General features: G+C 38.9%; 1 long non-coding RNA gene and 1 pseudogene across 1 annotated transcript; both read right to left on the bottom strand.

Moving 5' to 3' along the window:
- Nucleotides 1–2,718: 2,718 nt before the first annotated feature.
- On the bottom strand, nucleotides 2,719–22,395 carry LOC115511533. Its single transcript, XR_003968091.1, has 3 exons — nucleotides 22,385–22,395; nucleotides 14,778–14,784; nucleotides 2,719–2,798 (listed from the first exon to the last, which is right to left on the bottom strand). It is a non-coding gene; the product is annotated as an uncharacterized LOC115511533 (long non-coding RNA).
- Nucleotides 22,396–23,623: 1,228 nt separating this feature from the next.
- Nucleotides 23,624–24,580, bottom strand: LOC115511532 (annotated as a pseudogene).
- Nucleotides 24,581–25,187: the final 607 nt, after the last annotated feature.

The following is a 25,187-nucleotide window of genomic DNA, read 5'->3' as shown; positions in this document are numbered from 1 at the left end:
GCTCAAGTGTCTATAAGCATGACGCATGTTCCCTAAAAGTGTAGATAGAACATGGCTGGTGGCAACTGCGTCCACACAGGGAGCATGTCCTCTCTGAAGGGAGCAACTGCTGGTCCCTGTTGTCATGAGGGGTTGTGAGATCATTATTCATAGATCTTTTGATATTTCAAGAGAAGCTAAAACATTTTATGTGAAGTTTATTTATTATAAGATATTGTCAGTTAATTCACATTAAACATATGCTGTGCAGGTCAAGCAAAACTAGCCCTTATATCAGAAGTGCCTCAGTGATTTGTAGCATTAGTATTAGAACATCTCTCAATATGGCAGCTAAAGAACATGGATTCCCACCTTTTCAAGCATTTACATTAAAGGCTTAGGGCATAAACAATAGAATATGGCCCCTTATTGCTTATCTCATTTTATTAATTTTACCTAAAAATGGGGCTGATATTTAGCTGTCCTGCACTGTTGCATTATGTCAGTCAGTATTCATTCTCCTTGGGTGGCACATGTAATAGAAGTGGTTACATGTTTTGAATATAATCTCTGCCCCAAATTAATAAGCCAACATTTACCACTGGCTTGGTTGAGGTATGATTTTGCCTGAACACTGAAGTCTTTTCAAAACCTTTTTATTCCAAGCATTCTAGGATTTCTTAGTTCCTTATAGGGCTACTTTAGAGATAAAGGTTACATGAACTTAAATAATAACTTATCAGCCCATAATCCCACTCATTCCATTTCAAAATATTATTTGGTGATTCTCACCTAGTGGCCCCTTTTATTTATTTATTTATTTATTTATTTATTTATTTATTTAAAGTTTTATGTATTTATTTTGAGAGAGACAGAGAAAGCACGAGTGGGGGAGGGACAGAGAGAGGGGGAGAGAGAGAAAATTCCAAGCAGGCTCCAAGCTAAGCCTGACTCGGGGCTGGAACTCACAAAACTGTGAGATCATGAACTGAGCCAAACCCAAGAGTCAGATGCTTAACCAACTGAGCCACCTAGGTGCCCCGCCCACCATGGCCCCTTTTAATCACAAGCCCCTCATGGGTTGATTGAAAACATTTGGTGAAAAGCAATTGTTTTCCTTCATCTATATCCTTCAAAGATAATCATGAAATATTGGCTTTCCTTCTGTTTAGATTTAATCTTGTTTTCATTCAATTAATTGGGAAGTGTCTTCAACTTAATAGGAATTTAATAGGTTCAATTGTCAATTATATTAGAAGTCTAAAACATGTGTTCCAAATATGACATCATAATACATACTGTTTGTAATGTGCCTTTTTTCCCCAAAAAAAGTTTTTATTCTTAGTAACAATTTACAGAATCTCAATATTAAAGAAAATGACATTGGAATTATTTAGGATACAAATAATCTTAATAGTATGTAAAACATCTAGTCAAATGAGGTAGCAATTAAAGAGCATTGGAGTGAGAATCAGAAGACATGGGATGGGGCACTGGGTGGCTCATTTGGTTAGCTCAGGTCATGATTGCACAGTTTGTGAGTTTGAGCCCCTCATTTGGCTCCATGCTGACAAGTGTAGAGCCTGCTTGGGATTCTCTCTCTCTCCCTCTCTCTCCGCTCTCCCCTAGCAATTGTGCACACGTGCTCTCTCTCTCTGTCAATATAAATAAATAAATTTAAGGGAAAAAGAAGACACAGGCCTGGTCCTTTTGTGAACCAATGTAGTTTTTTGCTTTTTATTTTTGAGTATTATTAAGAACTTCTTAATATACTGGGCTAGAAATTTAAATACTTCCATGGTAAGGTTTTTATGCTTATTTTTATTTATACTTGCTTTTCCAAATAAGAAAAACTAGTCTCTGGAGGTTGTAGTGTTTGAAATTTATTAACTCTGTTGCCTCTGGCTATAGAGATCAAAAGGAGTTTTTCAAGTCAATTTCAAAAGAGGAGTGTCTGTTTCCCTGACCCGCAGTGTTGTTCGTAATTGTAAACCAGGTATTACTCCTGGGAAATAAAGGTATTTGATTATTAAAAAAACTGTATGATGTGGAGGGCCAACAGCAAGGCTTATAGCTGTTTAATGCATGCAGAATAACTTCTCAAGTCAAATTAAACTTTTCAGATTCTATCCTCAGCTTCTGAAGATACATTTCTGACCAGCACATTGTCCCAGGATTCTCTTTCAGCAATTCCACACCCCTGAATTTGGAACATCTTGACTATTTCAATCTCCTTAGACTGTATTCCCTGGACAGCTTGCCCTTGCTGTTGTTGGTTTGTTAACTGTTACACATTGATTTATATTAACTTGGAAGGACAAAAGAATCAGCAATGAAGGCTCTGACTACTGATATGATAAGTAATCTGCCAACACACCTTTGGTTTGGTTCCAAAAAGTTGCAAATGCATGTATAACAGGTATGAAATTGCTGATTCCTACCTAAGTCTGACTCTAGGTGGTGTTAACCTTAAAAATAAAACTGCCAGTTATTTTACCAGCATAATGAGTTCATTTGGAAATAGCAGAGAATTGCAATCCGGGATGAGCAAGCTATGACAAAACCATAGACAATTCCTCAGAACAAAGGAGACGAACACTCTTTTAGAGGAAAGCAGAATTTGGGAGGAGCTGTTATAAACACAAGGTCCATTGGAGTAAATTGGGAGTAGAGTGGCTTCTCATTGGCTGAGTTGTGACTGTCTCTCATTGGCCTGTTGCCAGGATAGGAGGGTAATAGGTCAATTTATAAGATATCAGAAAGCTTATTGTATATAAGTTCGGCTTAAACTCACCTTTCATGAATAATTGAGATAAAAGCTTATGTAGTTCCCTATTAGGGTTATCAGAAATTACTAACCGCCCTATCTCGCTTCTGTAACTTCGCCTGCTTGCTAAATAGATAATTTAGGTTGCAAAACGCTCCCCACCCCTTCCACCAAGATCTAGCCTAGGCAAGACCAACATGTAAAAAGTCAGAACTCACTGCCCCATGGTATCTTAGGTGTCTAACTATGCTTGGTCATTTTAAATCCTCTTAGGACAAAGAACTTTAAATTGATAGGTTCCCGCCAAGACTAACATCTGTGTGTCACAATATGATTGGCTACCATGAAATGCTGTAAGTTATAATTGGTTAACTAAATAATGATGTACTTTGACTTGCTAAAATCCATATAAGCTCACTGCTACCTTTGTTCGGGGCTATTCCCTGCACTTTTCTCCTTAAGATCAGGAGATCAGGTTTGGCCTGGCCATGAATAAAATCTTGCCTCGCTTCTATTCAGCATCTGGTGTTTTTTTTTTTTTTTCCGACAGCACCCTGTTTCAGGAGGAAAAACATTCCTTTTCCTGTTTCAATATTAAAGTAGTATTCACATACAAGGTCCATCTCTTCTTGTTGGGTCTGCCATTGATAAGTGGTAAGGCATGAGAACTCCCTCTTCTAACCTCCTTACTCCATTTTATTTATTTATTTTTTTAAAGTTTATTTTATTTACTTAGAGAGAGAGAGTGCATGCACATGTGAGCAGGAGAGGAGCTGAAAGAGAGAACCCCAAGCAGGCTCTTTACTGTCAGTGCAGAGCCTGAGGTATGGGGCTCGAAGTCATGAACCATGAGATCAAGACCTGAGCCGAAATCAAGAATCAGCTGCTTAACTGACTGAGCCACCCAGATTCTCCCCAAGTCCATTTTATTTATTTGAGGTTTTTTTTTTTAAGTTTATTTGTTTATTTTTGAGAGAGAAGGAAGGGTAAAGATAAAAGGAGAGAGAATTCCAAGCAGGCTCTGCACCCCCAGCACAGAGCCTGACTTGGGGTTCAAACTCATGAACTGTGAGATCATGACCTGAGCCAAAATCAAGAGTCGGTAGCTTAGCTGACTGAGCCATCCCGGTGCACTCCACCAGCCCATTTTAAATGAGGCTTCTTTTTATTAATTTTCAGTCATGACTTGGGGGTATTTGCAAATTTTAGATGGAAAACTTAGGCTAAGAGAGAAAGAGGGAGAGAGAAAAGAGAGAGGGGGGAGAGAAAGCACAATACTTATTCAGGGTTAGCATTCTCCTACAGTCAGATTGCAGCTTTGCCTCTCTACACTTAATCACTGCTACTCTGCATAGACAACACCCTAAATTTCCTGGAAGTTCTTTTGTTTGCTAAGAGCTATTACTGGAACCTGGCTTAATTCTTTAAAAGGTGTTAATAAAAGGTATGCTGCCCACACCCTTGATTTTATCTTTACCTTGGGGCCATGTCTTCATCTGGGAATCTTTTTTTGGTTTATGAGAGTAGGGATAAGTTCTGGTTTCCATCTTAGCAAGTTTTGGTCTCTCAGGATTCCCACAAAATTCTCCCTGTAAACTGTGTGTGTTCTTTCCTAAGTTCATCTTTTGCTTGTATAACTTATATGCAACTAATCAAGTGTATAAGAGTCAGTTGATATTTTCAACATTCTGCCTGGAAGTCAAGTCCAAAAATTCATAAGGTACATTTTGTACCTTCATGTTACCTCACACGACAGTTCCACCAAATGTTTCATGACTATATAACACGAGCTACCATGTTTTTAGTCTGTTCTAGCAATTTCCTTGCCAGTTTTCCAGCCTCTTTCGGCCACCTTATCTAAAACCAATTCCGCATATTTGATTTCTGCTATGGTGGCACACTCCTTCTAGGTACTAATTATCTATTGCTATAATAATATGGTGCATTATTATAACTGTTGGAGAAATGAATAAAGTACTGTGCCAAAGATGGCCTATGGGACTAAAACAAGCTCTGGTCTCCGGCTCAGAGACCCCTCTTCTGGGTTCTTCTTGCCCTGTTTGCTGCACGCACGAAAACCCGCCACAGATATGGAAGCTGACAACTATAAATTACCCTTCCCACTTGCTTTTAGCGCTCAAATCTTTGGAGAAACAGTCTCTTCTGAGCCCGCCGGTGTTAAATAAATCTCTGATCCACCAAGTTCTCCGAGTGCCCCTTGGTTTTTCCGCCAGCCTTCCAGCATGGTTCCGTAACACAACCACAAACTTTGTTTGCTTAAAACAATAAACATTTATTTAGTAATAAGTCTGTGGATCATTTGGTTCTTCTGGTCTCACATACTTGGAGATTGGCTGCAATTTGGCTGATCTGGTACGACCTTATCTGGGATGAACGGGATGTCCTGGCTTTGCCCTACTATGTCTCATTCTTCAGTAGGCTAGCCAAGGTAGGTCTTATGGGAAAGTCAGAGGAGCAAGAGAGGTAGTGGAAGTCAAAAATGCTTTTTTCAAGCCTCTGCATGCATCTGCTGTCTTCCTGTTGGCCAAAACAGATGATAAGGCCAAACTCAGGATCAACAAGAAGGGAGGTGGGCCTCTCCTGTTTCTGAGAGGACATTTAAAGTCGCTTGGCAAAAGGCATACATACAGGAAGAGGTGAACACTTGGGCCTTTAGTGCTGTACAACATACCACATTACTCACCATGTTCAATCCCTGCCTGAAGCAGATGCTGACAGTGCCTCACCCTTATTTCTTAGGCCTTACCACTTGCAGTCCGCTCCAGTGAGTCAATGACTTCCAACTTGCAGTATTTTCTCCTTCTCCTCCCCCTCCCCCTCCTCCCTCTTCCTCTTCCTCCTCCTCCTCCTCTCCTTCCTCCCCCTCCCCCCTCCTTCTTCTTCTTCTTCTTCTTCTTCTTCTTCTTCTTCTTCTTCCTCTTCTCCTTCCCCTCCCCTTCCTTTCCTTCTCCTTCTCCTCCTTCTCTTCCCCCTCCCCCTCCCCTTCTCCCTCTTCCTCCCCTCCCCTTCCCCTTCTCCCTCCTCCTTCCCCTCCCCTCCCTCCTCCCCCTCCTTCTTTTTATTCTTTTTCTTCTCCTTCTCCTTCTTCCTCTTCTCCTCACCCTTCCCCTTCCTTTCCTTCTCCCTCTCCCTCTCCTCCTCCTCCTCCCCCTCCTTCTCCTTCTTCTTCTTCTTCTTTTTTTTGCTAAGGGCTTTCCCCTAAGGAGCAGAACACTGCTCTGTGCATGCAGACTCCAAGCTGGAAGTTCTGGGAAATTGGCCCTGTCCCCTCATGAGCAACCCTCAAACAATGAGTGATGGGAGTTGGCATGTGAATACCCCAGCTCTCTTGCTCCTCTACTGTGATAACATGCAGGCATATATTTTATACCATTTCTCAGAGTTCATAGATACTAAACACCCACAGTGGTAGCTCGCTTAATGGCAAACTTTTATCCTTGTCCTGTTCCACTTATGTAACTCTCCTATTTATTTCTTTAAGTTTATTTATTTCTTTTGAGAGAGACAGAGAGAGCATGGGTGGGGGAGGGGCCGACAGAGAGGGAGAGAGAGAATTCCAAGCAGGTCTGTGTGTGGTCAGCGTTCAGAACCCATGATGCAGGGCTCGAACTCACGAAACTGTGAGATCATGACCTGAGCCGAAATCAAGAGTCCATTGCTTAACATACTGAGCCACCCAGGTGCCCCTCTCCTACTTATTTTTGTAGAAGTAAATTGCTTATATGTAAAATTTTGTCTGGTGGGGACCTAAATTAATATACTATATAACTTAAAAATCAATGTTTTTTGCACCAAAACCAATGGTCAGTATGTGTACATTTCTTAACTTTGGGCAGTTTTAACTCTGAGGTCTTTACAGTGCTTCTACTCTTTATGTTCATTAGTAAGAGTCCTTTAATTATATAATTATCATAACCAAATTATTAGCCTTATTCTGATCTCAGTTTCAATTTTACTTTGGTTTTTTGGCTTGTAGAAGTCATCATACAGAAAAATAAATCTAAAAAAGAGAGTGCACATATGTAGTGAAGGTTCTCATCACTAATCTGAACCATGTAAATGGTCCCTGTTCAGAGAACTATTTCTTCCTACCTTACTATTTTTCTTTTTTTTTTTTTGCTACCCCTGGCCCCATTTTTTTGTTTGAGTAAAACTCATTTGGGCTTTGCCTTCTCCAATCAATAAAGAACATTTCTGACAGGGGTGCCTGGGTGGCTCAGTTGGTTAACTGTCCAACTTTAGCTCAGGTCATCATCTCACAGTTTGCGAAATTGAGCCCTGAATGGGGCTCTGTGCTAACAGCTCAGAGCCTAGATCCTGCTTCGGATTTTGTCTCCCTCTCTCTGCCCCTCCCATGCTCATGCTCTGTCTCTCTCTCTCTCAAAAAATAAACATTAAAAAAAATAATAAAGAACATTACTGACTGTAATGTAAAATAAAATTTACAATTAGCTACAATAACAAAACATTATCTACATCGTCTAAATTTGTAGTTTTAAAATTGACTAATCCTTTATCCAGCTATAATCAATCTGTTGTTAAATCTATATATGGATTTCTTAATTTTTGTTACTGTATTCTGCAGTTCTAGAATATTTATATGACTCTTAGTAAGAGATTCCAGTTGTTTGCTGAAATTTCCCACTTTGTCTTAATTTTCTTAGATACTTTAAGCATAGTTATATTATGTCAGTGATTACTAATTCCAATATCTGGGTCATCTCTGAGACTTTCCCTGTTATCTATTTTTTCTTTTGTTCCTATTTGTTGTTGTGTTGGTGTCATTTTGTTTTGTGTACCTGGTATATTTTTATTGAACACCAGACATTGCAAATGAAAAATTGGAGATGATATAGATTGTGTTATCTCTTTCTGGTGAGTTTTCCCTATCCTCCGCTTGGTAGTTCTAATGGAGGCAAATCACCATAACCAACTGAACCTAGAAGATCAAAAGCTGTATTTCACTCTTTCTCAAGTTTAATTTCCTTCTTGAGTGGTATGGCATCCCAAAGGTTTCAAATGACAGCATGCAATGTTCATTGGAGTGCCTTTTCCTTGGTGAGTCATGGCCTCCAGTTTTATCTTCTTGACACTAAAAGATTTTTTTTTTTTTAATCTGCTCTGATTTTCAATGGCTTTATGCTTGGCTTCTTAGCTTATTGCCCTCATTGGCTAAATTCACAAAATACACTGACAGAAAAACAAGCTGAGTATTATTCTTACTTTTTTGCACCTCCCTTCTGTCTAGGCTTAAACTCTAAGATTCTGGCTGCCTTGACAGCATAACTCTAATTTTTGTTTACCCAGACTTGGAAAATTACCAAAAATGCACTTAGATTTTCTGATCTCTAGCAGTGGAATAAGGATTCTTAACCTCACAATTGATATCTAGAATTGGCAAAGCCTTGAGGGGTAAACAGCATTCAAAAGTCATGTTTCTGGATTTTCTTTCTCCTTGGGATCTTGACACCTTAAGGGTCTGGCTGCCACTGGAAGTTCTCGAACGCCTTCAAACAAATAATTTTTTTTTTTCTTTTAGAATTTTAGTTGGCTTTTCTTATTGTTTTTGGCATGAGGAATAGTCTACAACAAGCAACTTCATCACAGGTAAACATGGAATGTCTTAGAGTGGATACTCGCATTAATCAAATTTAAAGCACTGAATAGGGATTGGAGGGGGTCCCAGGAAGCTGGAGAGGGGACACTAAGAATAGTTAGCTTGGGAGAAAAAGAAAGCAAATTCAAGGTTCATTTGAATATTAAACTGGTCTACTGGTGTGGGCAGTTGGAGTTCAGTTCCACTGGGGTCTCTCTGAGGAACTATGTAAAGTTCCCCTCAGTACTGCCTGCCCAAAGCATGCAGGAGGGGAATATTTATCTATTGGCTCTTGCCCTCATGGGTCAAAAATTGACTCAAAGTGGATTAAATTCTCACATTTCTAGGTTTTCACATAGGTCTGAATGGCTGAGCACCTTCCTGTGGCCATCCTACACTGAGAAGGTAGAGAAGCACAGCGGAAGAAAGCAAGAGAAAAGGGGTCCAGCTGAGGTGAGGGGTTGTCAGACTATCCATGTTTGTATCTGGTTAGTGTAGCAATCACTGAAGAATAGACCTAGATGTCATAAGATAGGGAATAAAAGATGTCCAACATGGGGAGTAAATAAAGAAGAGCAAATTTTAGAATAATAAGGATGCATTTATTTAAATGCAAACAATATTTTAGAAGAAAATAGACATAAATATGAGGAGAAACAAGCTTGCATCAAAAAGAGGCAGCAAGGGGTGCTTGAGTGGCTCAGTTGGTTAAGCGTCTGACATAGACTTAGGTCATGATCTCACAGTTTGTGAGTTCAAGACCCACATCAGACTCTGTGCTGACAGTGTCGAGTCTGGAGCCTGCTTTGGATTCTGTGTGTCCCTCTGTCTCTGCTCCTTCCCTTCTCTCTCTCTCTCTCTCTCTCTCTCTTTCTGTCTCAAAGATAAGTAAACATTAAAAAAAAAAAAAAAAGAGGCAGCAAAACAGTGAAAAAACAGATGGGTCAGTTTAACCCCCATAGTGTCTGTAAATTTTAAAAGCCTGGGTGGCTTAGTTGTTAAACATCCAACTCTTGGTTTTAGCTCAGGTCATGATCTCACGGTTCATAAGTTCCTGCCCAGAGTTGCCAGCACAGAGCCTGCTTGGGATTCTCTCTCTCTGTCTCTCTCTGTCTCAAAATAAACAAATAAACTTAAAAAAAAAAGGAAAATAATTGTCTGGATTTTTGCATAATTTTTGGTCACAGAAGTGAAATATGATTTGTATTTTGAAATAAAATGAGCTTGCATCGGGTTTTATTCAGCCCTGAGGGAGGAATTGACTGGGAACCCAAGAAGAGTCAGCACAAGCAAACAATGCAAACAGGATTTTGGTTTTGTAGCAACAGAAGCAGCCTTGTTGGATAACTTTTAAGGTAGTACATACTTGTGGCTTCCTGTAATTGTTTTAATGTTTAATAATTTTAAGAATATATTTAATATTTTTTAAATTCAAAAATATTTAAAACTTTAAAAATTCATTTAAAATTGATGTTACTGAAGACTAATCTCAGGCCAGTTTTATTAAACCTAGAAGGGGACAGTAGATTATGGGAGCCTAGGTTAGGAGAGTGTAGTGGACATATGTTTTGCTTGACCAGCCTCTATTTCTCTTTCTTTCTCCTTCTTCCACTGATTATTCTCTCATTATTATTATTATTACATGGAAAGCTATTTCCTCTACACCCACAGACTATGTAATTTGGGGTGGGGCAGACCCAGGCCCGGTGCAGGTGAGGGGGCTGCTCTTTGAAGGCAGATGGGTAGGTGTGGTCAGGCATGTGATCCCTGCTGGTCAATGAATTGTGTTCATCTCTCTGGTCAGTGAGCTCAGTTCTGGAAGAGATAGGGGACCCCCGTCAGCACTGGACTTTTTTCACAGCTATTGGGACAGAAGTACTGTTTCCACTGAGGTTGCGTAGCTGGTGGATGTGAGGCCGGAGAAGCTGGTGGCCTTACTGCCTTCATATGTGCAGGGCTTGCCGGTGAAAAACGGCCTTTGACGGAGGCAACAGAGTGAGGACAGTGTCATTTGATCTCCCGAATGCAAACGTGCCTCAAGTTAGATTTACTTCTGAAAAATTTTGATATATATAAAAAAGGCCTGACTACACGGAGAGTACCGGTGGGTATGAGGTGAGGAGATGAAGTGCCATTTCAGGAGTAGCATCGGGAGGACTTGGCCATTTGATGGGCTGGGTTTGGAGGGTGTGAGAGAGAGAGAGGAGACAAAGGCAGATCTGAAGTAATTTGAGTGGTGTTAACCAAAGGAAAGAAGCAATTTTTCCTTTTACATATCCACTCCATGTAGAAAAACATATTAAAATAATAAACTATAAAATTGTAAATTAGAAACATGTGGCTGCTTTTTAGTAGTGTTTTTCCTTGTGTTACTACTGGCTTACATTTTTTGATAGGTTATATCTCTGAGGTTATTAAGAGTAATTTATTGAGTTTGTGCAATGCTTCATAGGTTTCAAATAATTTTGGAATTTTTTAAATCTCATTTAATCCTCATAAGAACTGTATGTGGTAGGTTGGATAGTTACTATCATCCGCCATTTACCAACAAGGGTGTTGAGGCACAGACAAGTTAAGATAATTAGTTAAGGAAACCCACACATAACTTGTAGGATTCCTATACATCATCCAGCTTTACTATTCCTAGTAGTTGTAGTTAGTTATATTCAGTGATAAAATTATAGGCAGTGACCAACGTATAAACAGGTGGCATTCCAAATATAGCATCTCATTTTCTCCAAAACATTACAAAATATATTTAATCCAATCAGAACTATTCTAAAAGAATACTGAATTAGAGCAATCTTGGGTGATTAGCCAGAACCCTGATGTGTATCTGAGGGATCACTGTGGGTCAAATTCACCTCTGGAATTCTGAAAATGAGGAGGACCCTGGCTTTGAAGAGAAGGTCCTATAAATTGGGAAGTGCCACTCTAGGGGGTGTAAACATTTCCTTTCTCGAGAAGTAATACTGATACTCTCTTATTTTTCAGTTTCCAGGAAATGGAAATTGTTTTAATCTCATTGAAGGAAGCATACAGAGGCCTCAGGGAAGAACAAAGATAAGAGTCAGTTGCCTGTCAAATCGATGATATGAGTCAGCCATCCCACAGCCATTTGAATAAACAGGAGTTATTATATATATGATCTTTTGGCCAAGAAGGAAGTGTAGTTAGATTAAGTAGAGTGATAAAGAACAATGTACTGGGCCACTGGGCAAAGTTCATCATAACAAAACATCAGCGTCAATGGAATTCATCTTCCTAAATAGCCACACACATACTCAATTTTCAAGTGCTAACAAAATGGGGCTTGATTGCAAGTAATAATACTGAATAATTTTATGTCATTTCTAATTCTCATTTCTCTGTGGAAATGTAGGAGATGTTGAGACTAACACAAAAACTTTTTGGACATAGAAAAAGACCTGGTTTTGTAAAATTATGTGGCTTAATACTCTGTTGCTTTAGTGAAACTGTTGTTTATATTCTGTGGCTTGAGAGCCAAAATACAATACTGAATTTCATCCAAGTCATGTAGTTAAGCCCATGCTTCCAAATGAAACTAATGGTCTGGCTCTATTTAAATGTATTGATTCTAGCTTCATAACGTTGTATCAAAATGTGATTATACATTCTTTAGTTTCTATATAACTCCCCTACTCTTACCCCTGCAAAGAAATCTTTGATGTAAAAATTTTTCATTTCATCTTAAACTAGTAATTAGGTAAGAAATATGATCATGATTATTTTTCCCCTCCTGAGAAAAAAAGGAAACAATAGACAAATCTGATAAATCAATGCTATTCTAAACAAAAATAAAAACCATATTCTAGAAATGTGTCTGTTCTCTAACAAGAGGAAACCAATGTTAGATTCTATAAGACCTTCTGGAATTTAGGATGACTGAGATCTGTCTAGTATCTCAGATATCCTCTGGAATTCTTGGAGGAGGAGAAGGTGGAAATGGAAAGAGGACTCTGGTTTCAAAGGGGGAGGGTTTTACAATTTGAGAAGTGTTAACCTACATAGTTTTGAACACAGATAAAGCCTTACTTTGTAAGATCTATGGTTTGATACTCTGTTGATTTGTGAAACTGTTGTTTGTAATTGTTAGATAATATAATGTGTACATATGTTCTTATCACATATATAATGTGTATAAATACATTTGTAATTGTTAGAGAATAGAATGCATATATATTTTCATCACATATGTAATGTATATAATGTATATAATGTGTGTGTGTGTATATACACACACACACATATATGTATGTATATATATGTGTATATATATATACATATATATATATATATATACATATATATACACACATACATACTGATACTCTGGTATATATATACTGATACTATATGTCTTTTCCTCCAGTTCCTGTAACAGAACTCCTAAAACCCATGTAACTTCCTAAAGTGATAAGAGCACTAGGATCATCTTTTGCTCCTGACACTGGGCTCCTGAAACCCTTGTAATTTTCTGAATAATGAGAATATCTTTTATTCTAATAAGGTGACTCTGGGTGAACTCCTGGATGGCTCCTGGATGAGGGCTGGTCATCAGTAAGTCCAAGCCATGATTAGAAGCTTGGAATTTTCAGTCTCCCACACCCATTCTCTTGAGACGGGAGAAGGGCAGAAAATGGAGCTAATTGTGGATGCCTATACGATGAAGCTCTATACAACCCAATACTGTGGGGTTCACAGAGCTTCCAGGTTGGCAAACACATCCACAGTGGGAGGATGGCACACCCCAGCTCCATGGAGACAGAAGCTCCTGCAACTCAGGACCCTTCCAGACCTCACTCCAGATCCTGTGTATTTCTTCATCTGATTATTCATCTGTATCTTTTACCATATCCTTTAATAAGCCGGTAAATGTAAGTAAGTATTTCCCGGAGTTTGTGAGCTGGTCTCACAAATTAATCAAAGTTGAGAAGAGGGTCATAGGCACCTCTAAGTTTTAGCCACATGCCACAGAAGTCATGGGTAACCTGGGGACATACTACTCGAGACTGGCGACTGAAGTAGCGACTGAAGTAGGTGGGGGCAGTCTTGTGGGACTGAGCTCATCACCTGTGGCATCTGACACTATCTTAAGGTAGATAATATTAGCACTGAGTTCGATTGTAAGATATCAGCTGGTGTCACAGAGAATTGCTTGGTGTGGGGAAAAACCTCCACACATCTGGTGCCAGAGGTTTGTGAATGTGGTGGCTGGAGAGCATAAAGGAGACACACGGGAAAGAAAGACACAGGAGGGAAAAACTGGGTGTTTTTTTCCCTAACTCAGTTCTACTCAATACATACGTATTATACATCCGTAATATATAGAATTCTGTATTATATTATGGGAAGAGGGTCAGGAAAAGAATTGCTTTCTTATCAACCAACTGTCCTACACAATTCTCCCTTCCCTACTTCATCTGAAATCAACTGTGTGAGGGAGGGGTAGAAGACGAAGCAGGTGGGAAAAGTAGAGATGGGGAACAAGAAAAGAAAGGTGAAAGCAGGTGATACTTTTCTTTTCGGTGCCTGGTTCAGAGGTAGAGGCACTGAGATTGCCAAAAAGATGGGACTTCAAGCTCCCCTACCACAGTTTAAAAAATAAAACATTCTTGTCTTATACGAAGTAGGGCACGTCCCCAAAATACCTGGGTGTCCAGGTACTGTGCTCCTACTGCTCAGTAGGTGGGTTACTTGTAACTTTAGGAGATACCTCCATGAGACACCCCCTTCCCCCAACCAAGATGTCCATAGTAGCTGCTTCTGATTTTGCTCTAATCCTATGTATTTTTTATTCTAATAGAATATTATATATATATATAATATATATATATTATATATATATATAATATATATATGTATCTTTTCATTGTTGGCTTTGTCCACTCCATGATACATTTTACACGTGATACATCTATGCTATAAATCTATCTTACTTCTCTTAATTGCATATAATGTTCTATCATAAAAATGTACCACGTTTTATTTATCCATTCCCTGTTAACCATTTCCAAGTTTTGAAATTAGCAAATATGTCAATAAATAAATAAAAAAGATTGAAATGAAGTTTTTTTCTGTGTATAAAATCCTGAGTGGGGTTTTTTTTTTAATGTAGATATCTATCTGAGTGTTTTGGATTAATTTTTAAAGGATAGGTATCTAAAACGTAAGCTGTGGGTTCCTAGAGTAGAATATTTTCAAGTGTGCTATTACTGAGGTGACTTCCCTATTCCGCTCTCATCTTCCGTCAGCAGTCTTTGAGGGATCTGCTTCCTCACAATCTCATCCTTGACATTTACAAACGATGTAAGTTTTGCAAATAAAATCAAATACGTGCACGATGTTACCTAGTTTACACACAGCTATTTTGATGCTCTGGGCATTTGAAACCTCACGTCTTTGTCATCCTATTTTCACTTTGGCAGATTCTGCTCCTCTAGCTCACAGGCTCACTTACCTCTGTCCACACCTCACTTACTCTGGAGACTCCGGAGCGGCTGGTGCTGGGGAGGAGAAGTTTCTATAGCAGAAAGACTATTTTTTTTTTTTTTTTTACAAAGATGAAATCACCATGACTTTATTTAGGGCCATGGAATAGCACTCAAATCAAAGAGGGCATATCCAATATGACTCATAAAACAGTTCTGTGAAATTCTCTACTTTAATCTTGAATATTTCTTTTATAATAAATACACTTCTCTGAGATAACCTTTAATGGTTGCAGACTATTTCATTTTATGGATGTTCCAGAACTTAATAAATAAATTCCTATTTGTTTGTTTTCCAAACAGTTGGATAGACTGTAATTGTAAAAAATCTCAGGACACATTCAACACTGGACTTACTGGTCAGGAGAGCCTGGAAATACATTTCTCCAAGAGTGTCAAGAAAGTTTGGACTCAAAAGGAAATGGAATATTTTTTCCAAGTGTTCAGCAAATTGTATTTCTTCTTTTTGTGATTTTTCTGTCAATATTCTTCCTCTGAATTTTCATTAAATTAGAACAATTCTTTGGATTTATTATAAAAACTGAACAATTAGATTATGAAGCAAATGGATTTTGAGAAAGATATACTCGGTTTCATCTTTACAGAATTTCTTACCCAGAGCATAGTATTAATTGGACTAATTTACAATATTACTTTAGTGTTGTTTCATTCAAGATAATACAGCCCACTTTGCTTGACCTCAACATGGCATATTCTACTTTTACTGCCTTTATTTCACTCTTTAGGATCTCACTAACTTTTCCAACTTAGTTTTTTGCTTCAAAAGTAACATTTGCCATCACCACGGTAGCAAAATACAAGAAAATGCTTTTCTCATTTTTGCTGTTAATCACAGTTGGAGGTGATCCCTGAGTTAGCCGGAAAATATACAATTAATGCTATCTGTAGAGACTGCTATCTTTGTTCTTTTTTTTTTTTTTTTTTTTTAATTTCTTAACGTCTATTTATTTTTGAGAAAAAGAGAGAGAGAGAGACAAAGCACAAGCAGGGGAGGGGCAAAGACAGAGGGAGATGCAAAATCCATGATGCAGGCTCCAGACTCTGAGCTGTCAGCATATAACCTGATACGGGGCTCAAACCTATGAACAGTGAGATCATGACCAGAGCCAAAGTCACTCAACCAGCTGAGCCACCCAGGCACTACTGTAGAATCTGCTTTGTAAGTAAAGCAAGCAACGGACTCTATTGGGTGCCTGACAAAGTGATGTGCCGACATGTGAGAATATCAGGATTTGTGAGTTCCAGACCCTGGCACTAGAGATTTTTTGCAGATGAGAGTGGTTTTGTTTGTTTGTTTGTTTTTTGTTTTTCTGTAAACCATAGAAGGGTAAAAAGGAGAAGATGGATTTCTGCAGTTTAGTTTCATGACTTTAAGAAGACCCAAATCTCAGATTTATTTCTTCAGGACAGGGAGCATGACATAGTAATCATCTAATTTTTTTTCTCACTTAACCTGATCTGTGATCTGTTGGACCTTATCTGTTCTTGCAAGCAGAGTTTTGTTGCCACAGTTCTGAGATTCAATTAGAAAAATTTTATCCCAAAGCTTCTAATACTTGGGAGTTGGGCCAACTCCATATTCTATTTTCACAAGCACTTCTACACAAATCTTTACAAATCTAAATAGAATTAAAAGAAAAGAAGTATCCCATAGGTACATAACACCTCATGATGGACTGCCCTTTTATGAGGTGGGGGTAATTGGGAGTGTGGGACAGTAGGAGGTCTGTTAGAATAAAAAGTGTGAATAAGTATTATTTTTAATTGGGGCCACTTGGACACTAGGCTATTGTTGCCTTTTTAAGGGATATATGTTCCTTAGAGCTGCTTTCCTTAAAGTACTCTTGTCTGTGTCCATGTCTCCACCCACCAAAGTACCATAAGTCCTAGAGAATGAAGGACATAAAAACAGGGTTTAGTCAATCACTATTCTTTTATAAACTAGGCCCCTGTTCTTCTAGTTTTGTTTTGTTTTTTTGTCTCCAACACAACATATTTTGAAATTTCTGTTTAGAATATTGACAGATAGTAGAGTCTTTATAGTCTGACTGACAGTTTGAATCCCTATCAATCAAATATTTAAGGTACTTCTACGACACAGGGGAACGATGGCATTTTATGTTATTTATGTGTCTCTGGAAGACAAGAACATTTCTGTACACTGAAAGACTACATATGTAAAAGTAAAAACATCTGCCCTCTAACTGGCCTAATCCTAGAAAAAAATAGTAAAGAAGACCAGAATATTTCAAATTGGTAGTATAAGACATATAAAGAAAAGGCGTGATCATCTAGATAATACAAATCAATTTCCTATCCGTGTTGTACTAAAACCTAGACCCCCCACAGCACCCTGAGGTAATTCCATTACCATGCTAAATTACTCGGCACTTGCATGGCCTTTTTATTTTTGTGTTACTATTATTCCTGGCAAATGAATAAATTTTGCTCAGCAGAAATAAATTAGACAGCTTGTCACTCAAGCTAATCACTCTGGAGCTTTCCTTTCCCGGTTCAAAAGATTGGTTGACACCTATTGGGCATTTATTTAGTCACTTCTTGATAACAGAGCATCTATTTGCACATGGATATGAGTAGAGTTATAAAGATTTAAAAAGTAATTATCTTCGGGTCTCTTTAGGATTTGAAAGTCTAATTAAAGAAGTTTAAGACACTATAAGTCTTAAAGAATTAAGTTTATAACATCCAATCCAATCAGAGTTTGCGATTAAAGTGAGAAGCAGGTATGTTAAAGATTGCAGAAACATAAATCTTAGCCAGGATTTAGTTGCTCACAAAACTGAAGTTTCAGAGAGATTCGGGTCTATAACTGTGCTGAACAAAGACAGGTAAGTCCAGATCCCCTTTTCTAGCTGGCATTAGGAATATACCCTGGCACACACTTTGCATTAATGATAAATGCTGCCTTGTTGGGTTATACTGGGTAGAAAATGGCGGTGAGACACAACTGGCAGAAGTCATGGAGAAGGGCAAGGACATGGGTTTTGAAACATCTACTCCTTTAGATGACATCTATGCTTATGCATAAAATTCACTCCATCCTGTTTATTCCTATATCCTCTCTTTGCTTTGTTTCTTTCAGGCTATACATTTTCTTAAAATATGTGAACAAATCTATTGGTTTTATGTATGCATCAACCCAAGATCTAAAGGATATGAAGATATGAGGCTCCTGGGTGCCTCAGTCGGTTAAGTGCCCAACTCTCAGTTTTTGACTCAGGTCATGATCTCAAGGTTTCAGGAGTTTGAGCCTCACATAGGGCTGTGCGCTGATAGTGTGGAGCCTGCTTCAGATTCTCTCTCTCTCTCCCTCTCTCTCTGCCCCTTTCTTACATTGTCTCTGTCTCTCTCAAAATAAATAAATAAACTTAAAAAATTTAAAAAAATAAAGGATATAAAGATCGACAGAATTTTGCTGTGTACTAAAAATTGTCCCTGTTTTTCTCTTGGGAATGAAAAAGTTTTAAAGGTGAAAAATAAACATCTGAGAAAAAAGGGTAAAGGAAAAATGCTTTTGTTGATTATATGTCAACATCTAAAAACAAATCCTATCCTGAAATATCAGCAATTCAAGTAAATTGGCGTAGGATGTGTCCAGAAGAACACGTTCTAGTAGGAAAAAAAATCAATAAACTTTATCTTAAAAAAATCAACTTTAGGATCACTTTTTGGAAGGTGTGCCTTTGAGATAGCTGAATATATTTCTTTCAGGCAGATGAATTATGACTTCCCGGGTAAAAAATAAAAGCTGTAGAAGTTTGTGACAATCACTAGAAGGGAGAATGGTGATATTCATCACTTTGGCTTTGGCCAGGGTAGGTAAACAGATCCATTTAAAATTTTGGTGGCAGAGGGATATTTGAAAAGTACTTCTAAAGTTATCTATTTTTCCAAACAATTTTCTTCATGTTCTACCACCTTGGGGGAGCTTTATGGAAACGGATGAGCAGTAAATAGACTCTGTATTAGAGAGGAAGAGCTTGCTACCAGCATACTAATTTACTTGTATTACTGAGATTTCAGGAGAGAATTTGCTTTTAGATGTTTACATATGATCAAAAAAAGTATTTTTCCTTTACTCCTTTCTCTCAATTATTTTTCACCTCTAAAGTTTTTACATTCCTGAGAGAAACATATGGACTGTTTTCAGTATACAAAGCAAAATTCTGCCTTCTTTTTCAAGCCTGGTGTTTCAAGTTTGACCCATACCACAGTGAAGGAGATATGTTTTGTCTGACATCCCTTCGGCAGTGCTAAAAGATATACCAAAAGTCACATGAGCAAGTTAAGCCTTGTAGAATTTACTTCGATGTCTTCGAAAAATGGAAAAATGCTCACCAATCAGGAAAAAAGAGACCAAAGGAGAATTATGATTTCCCCTTCATAGGTAGTTTTTAAAAAATGTGTTGTTTTTTTTTTTTAAATCAAGCTCAGAATTATTTTGTTTACACCGAAGTGTATTGCTCAGTGCCATGGTAATAATCAGATGCAGAGTTCAACAATATGTATGATTCCTTACCGGATATAAATAAGAGTTTAATATCATTTCTATCTCTGGGTGAAAATAAATAGCTCTGAAAAGTCGATTATTCTCATTTTCTTGCACACTTGGCCTCTAATAGTCATTTTGTGTCATTCTTGTCAGGGTCCTGATACGAAGTTGGATTGTATGTGTCATATTAGCTGTAAGCCTTTACTGAAAGTGAAATGAGAAATGCCTTTGCCAGCAATTCAGAATTCTAAATTGCCAGTCTTCCTTGGTTTTAGTTTGCCCCTCATCAACCAGCCTGTGATAGACTCACGAATGGATTTTGGAGTTAGATTGCAGGTTGAAACTTTACGCAGCCCCTTATATTTTTATTTGGCCTGTTATGCCCAGAATTCATGATCCCCAAAGACCACCAGGGAGTCGAGTCTGATGCAAAAGCAAAGAGCCTTTATTCAAGCTAGCTGGAGCTCAATCCCCTACCTGCACCGATGCAGCAGTGAGATACCAGAGAGAAAGAGCGAGTTTCAAAAGCACAAAGGTTCTATAGGGATCTAGGGGCAGTTGGTGGGGTAATGGTTGTGGCCTTAGCCGATTGGCTGGGGAAGGGTCAGAGTCCCCTTGCGCAGGTTGCTGGGCGTGGTTTGAACGGGAAGTTTGAACAGGTGAGCAGGAAGTTACTCAAGGGGAGGAAGTGTGGTCTGAGGTTTGAGTGGGAATTTCTTTCTGTGGTTTTCCTGGAAAGGGGCCATGTCGGGGACATAGTCACTCAAGATGGAGGACACAGAACAAAATGGAGTCAGCCAGTCTAGGTCCGCTCTTTCAGGCCAAGTCCCTTTTGAAGCCTCTCCCCCACTGCCCGCTCCCCCCCCCCCCACTATTGGTAGAATGGGAATAATGAATATACTAGCTTCATGGAGTTGTGAGACACAAAGGAAGTAACATGAGGGGTGGATCTAACTCAGGGTCTGTTACTGGCAGTAGCAGTGCTCCATGGAAAACTGCAACTCTTTGTGACACTGCTATTGGTATGATAAAGGGGTATTTCAAGTCTCCTCATGGTTACCACAGGGTATCTTCCCTGGGGATGAGCAACAAGCCAGAGGACTCAGAAAGCCAATGAGCTCTAATACTGAGATGTGCTCAGGAGGTGTGGTCATTGTCATTGGGTTTAATAATCATCAAAGAGAGTGACTCACTTCTTAGAAAAAGTGACTTCTAACTCCAAGGCCCTCAAAGACTGTGACCAGTAGGCACTGCCCTCTGATGTGCTTATCTAATTATAGGTTAGCTATAGTTAATTAAACACCTTAAATCTGATCATTTCTACCTAGGAATGTATATTACCTAGGCTAATATGCTATAGAAAACCCTGAGCCTGATACAGAACCTGGCAGAGGGTAAGCAGGTATTTAATATATATGTTAATAGCTTGTGGAGTAAACCCAGATCTTTCCTTGGTGCTGGGTTAGAACTCTGGGAGCATACCTTGATGGACCTTAGCTAATCTAAGCTGCTGAATAATCCTTGAGGTGAGCTGAAACAGTTTGTTATTCCTTTATTTCTACTAACGTTTATTGAGTTTATATGGAAATGCTATAGTTGGCAGTCATATTCACAATTTTGCTTAATCTTTACCCTAGTCCTTCAAGGTAAATATTATTCTTAGTTTCACATAGGGGAACAGAGACTTAGGTAAAATGACCTACTGACAGTAGCAATGTGTAGACTTACTAGGTGTAGACATACAAGGTGTATGACACCTTGGCTACTATCCAGATAGTGGTGTGCCTTGCCCAGAGAGAATTTGGGACACCAAGTGCTGTCATATTCAGTTGCTTCCAAAATATTTCTTTGAGAGTGTATTATTTATTTATTTATTTATTTTTTTTTTTTTTTAATTTTTTTTTCAACGTTTTTTATTTATTTTTGGGACAGAGAGAGACAGAGCATGAACGGGGGAGGGGCAGAGAGAGAGGGAGACACAGAATCGGAAACAGGCTCCAGGCTCTGAGCCATCAGCCCAGAGCCTGACGCGGGGCTCGAACTCACAGACCGCGAGATCATGACCTGGCTGAAGTCGGACGCTTAGCCGACTGCGCCACCCAGGCGCCCCAAGAGAGTGTATTATTTAAATACATTCTCGTTTTAGGCTTGGGCCATGTTATGGACTGAATGTCCATAACAAATTTATATGTGGAAGCTATAGCTCCTTATGTGACTGTATTTAGAAATGGAAGTAATTAAGGTTAAATGAGATCATAAGAGTGTGACCTTGATGTGATAGGATTAGTATTCTTATAAGAAGAGATACCATAGAGCTTGCTTTCTGTTTTTACCATATGGGGACACAGAAAGAAGGCAATTATCTATAAGTCAGGAAGTGAGCTCTCCCCAGGAGCTAAACACTGTTGGAAATTGATCTTGAACTTTCCAGCCTCCAAAACTGTGAAAAAAAAATAAATCTCTGTTGTTTAAATCATGCAGTCTGTGACATTTTGGTATGGCAGCCTGAGCAGACTGAGACAGGCCAACACAAGGCACAGATGCTTGGATAGTCTCTTGTATGCTTGCTGGTTTACTGGTTGACAGAAATAAGATATGCAAAAAAAACTAAAGGCATATTTTCCTTTCCATTTGTTTATTTAGACTTAAGATTTAAAAAAAATTTTTTATATATAATTTATTGTCAAATTGGTTTCCATACAACACCCAGTGCTCATCCCAACAGGTGCCCTCCTCAATGCCCATCACCCACTTTCCCTCTCCCCCATCCCCCATCAGTCCTCAGTTTGTTCTTAGTATTTAAGATAGACTTAAGATTTTTTTTAAAGCACTTTTAGGTTCACAGAATAATTAAAAGGAAAGTATAGAGGTTTCCTCTGCCCCCGCAATGCATAGCCTTGTCCCTTATCAACATCTTCTAACAGAGTGGTACCTTTGTTACAATTGATGAACTTACATTGATGTGTCATAATCACCTGAAGTCCAGGGTTTACATCAGGGTTCACTGTTGGTGTTGGACACTCCATGGGTTTGGAAAAATGTATAATGACATGTAGCTATCATTATATAGTATCATACAGAGTATTTTTATACCCTAGAAATCCTCTGTGCTCCACCTATTTATTCACCTCTTCTCACTCAACCCTGGTAACCACTGATCTTTTTACTGCCTCCATATTTTTGCTTTTTCCAGAATGTCATGTAGTTGGAATCATATAGTATGTAGACTTTTCAGATGGGCTTCTTTCATTTTGTAACATGCATTTAAGTTTCCTCTATGTTTTTTCATGGATTGATAGTGTATTCGTTTTTAGTGCCAAATAATATTCCGTTGTGTGGATATACCACAGTTTTTTATCCATTCACCTAGTGAAAGACATATTGGTTGCTTCTAAGTATTGGAAAGTGTAAACAAAGCTGCTGTAAACGTCCATGTATAGGTTTTTTGTGTGTATGTAAGTTTTCAACACCTTTGGATAATTACCAAGCAGTGTGATTACTGGATCAGAGGGTCAGAATATATGTGTTTAATGTTTTATAAGAAACTGCCAAACTCTCCCAAAATGGTTGTATCTTTTTTGCATTTCTACCAGCTCTACATCCTTGCCAGCTTGTGGTGTTGTCAGTTTTCTGGATTTTCGCATTCTAAAATATATATATATTTTATATATAAAATATATATACTTAGATGAAGTGTCTGGTAAGGTCTCTGGCCCATTTTTAGTTGGGTTGTTTGTACTCTTACTGTTGACTTTAAGGGTTCTTTGTACATTTTGGATATCGTCCTTTATCAGATGCATCTTTTGCAAATATTTTTCTCCCAGTCTGTGACGTGTCTTCTCATTCTCTCGACATTGTCTTTTTCAGAGCAGATTTTTTTTTATGAGCAATATGAGTTGATTTAACTATTTTGGAAACAACCCCTTCCCCCCCAATAATGTCTGAACCTAAAAGGTATGTAAAAATGGCAAAACATATTTTAAAATAGTAGATTTGAAGGTCATTGTAGCTTTTTCCTCATCACATGAACTCTTTCTGCAGGACAGTAAATTACAAACCATTTCAAACTGTGTTAAATCACATAATCAATCTGGCTGCATTTTTAGCTGCTTCTGGGAAAGTAATCTTGTTGGAGCTATTCCTCTGGGCTGTTTGGTCAGTTGGTCCAGAAGAAGAAGTCCTGGAGACAGCAGTGGGCCTCACCTGTCTTGTCACTACTCATTCTGCTCGTCCGCTGTGATGGAAGAAGGCACAGAATCCTGGGCCTTGTTGACATCACTGGTGCACACCCACTGCCCATTGATGTACTCCTTCCGCAGGGCCTCCTTATTATTTCTGCCTGAGAAAGGCAGGATGTTGGCCGTGATGGACCAGCTCACATGCCACACATCATTGAACTTATGCAGCAGTTTGAGCAACCACATATTGCCTGACGCATCGTCATGGGTCCAAATGAACATATGACCATCCTGGGAGCTGCTGGTGATGGTGCTGGTGAGCAGAATAATGGAGAGGGCCCAGGCCACATCTCGAACCCGGTCACTGTGCACTTGTAGCTTCTGTTTCTTCTGTTGGCTGGTCTCCTCTTCCTTCCACAGCTTGATGAGGTTGTCACAGCCACTTGATGCAAACTTCTTAATGCAGTTGGGCTTCTGCACCGATAGCTGGACTATGAGGCTTCCAGGTTCAAAAGGAGGGGGTCAACTGACTGCATTGCGGCCAATAATGTGAGCATTGTTGATCTTTTTCACTTCCCACTGGTCATCTCCCATGTACGACAGCAGGGATATGGCCCCATCTGAGTTGATATAGGCCATAGTCATGGAAGGGCCCAGCACACAGAATTTACTGAGAAGTCGTATCCTGTATGCTTGTCTGTCCGTCTTCTCCCAGATGCCATGCTCCTCTTTCTCAATAAGGATTTTTTGGTCAAAGGAGCAGGATGCCAGGATGTTGACATACAGAGAGTGGGCCCAGGCCACTTTCCACACAGGATCCTCATGACCCCTGAGGTCACCAATGAGGATCTGCCCTCCATTGTGCACATTGAAGATTCTGATGGACCTGTCTGATGAGCAGGTTGCCAAGCAGGTGCCATAGTAATCCATTTGGGCATCGAGAATCATGTCCTAGTAAGAGGTGTCTACAGTGTTGATTGCTGACACCATGGCCCTGATGGCAGCGGCTCCCGGTCTTGGATGTGGCAGCTCCTGGTGGTGCCCCTGAACAGCTCCTCCAGAGCAGAAATTTTTAATTTCAGTGAAGCCCAGCTTATCAATAATTTTTTTCATGGTTTATGCCTATGGTGTTTTATCTATGAAGTCATCACCATACCCAAGTTCATTTAGGTTTTCTAAGGGTTTTATTGATTTGCATTTTACATTTATGTCTATGATTTATTTTGAGTTAATTTTTGTGACAGGTTCAAGTTCTGTGTCCAGATTTTGTTTTGCATGTAGTATGTCCAGTTGTTTGAGCACCATTTTTTAAAAAGACTATCTTTTTTTCCATCATACTCCCGTTGCTCTTTTGCCAAAGATATTTTTGGCAAATATCTTTGCCAAAAGACTATATTTATGTGGGTCTATTTCTAGGCCACTTATTCTGCACCATTGACCTATGTGTCTATTCTTTCACCAATACTACACTGGATTGGCTACTATAGTTTTATAGTAAGTCCCGAGATCTGGTACTGTCAGTCCTCCAACCTTTTCTTCTCCTGCAATATTGTGTCAGCTGTTCTTGGTCTTTGCCTCTCCATACAAACTTTAGAATCAG

Source organism: Lynx canadensis, chromosome B1 (genome assembly GCF_007474595.2).
Source record: "Lynx canadensis isolate LIC74 chromosome B1, mLynCan4.pri.v2, whole genome shotgun sequence".
NCBI lineage: Eukaryota > Metazoa > Chordata > Mammalia > Carnivora > Felidae > Lynx > Lynx canadensis.
The sequence above is the reverse complement of the archived record's forward strand: the minus strand, read 5'-3'. Positions and strand labels throughout refer to the sequence as shown.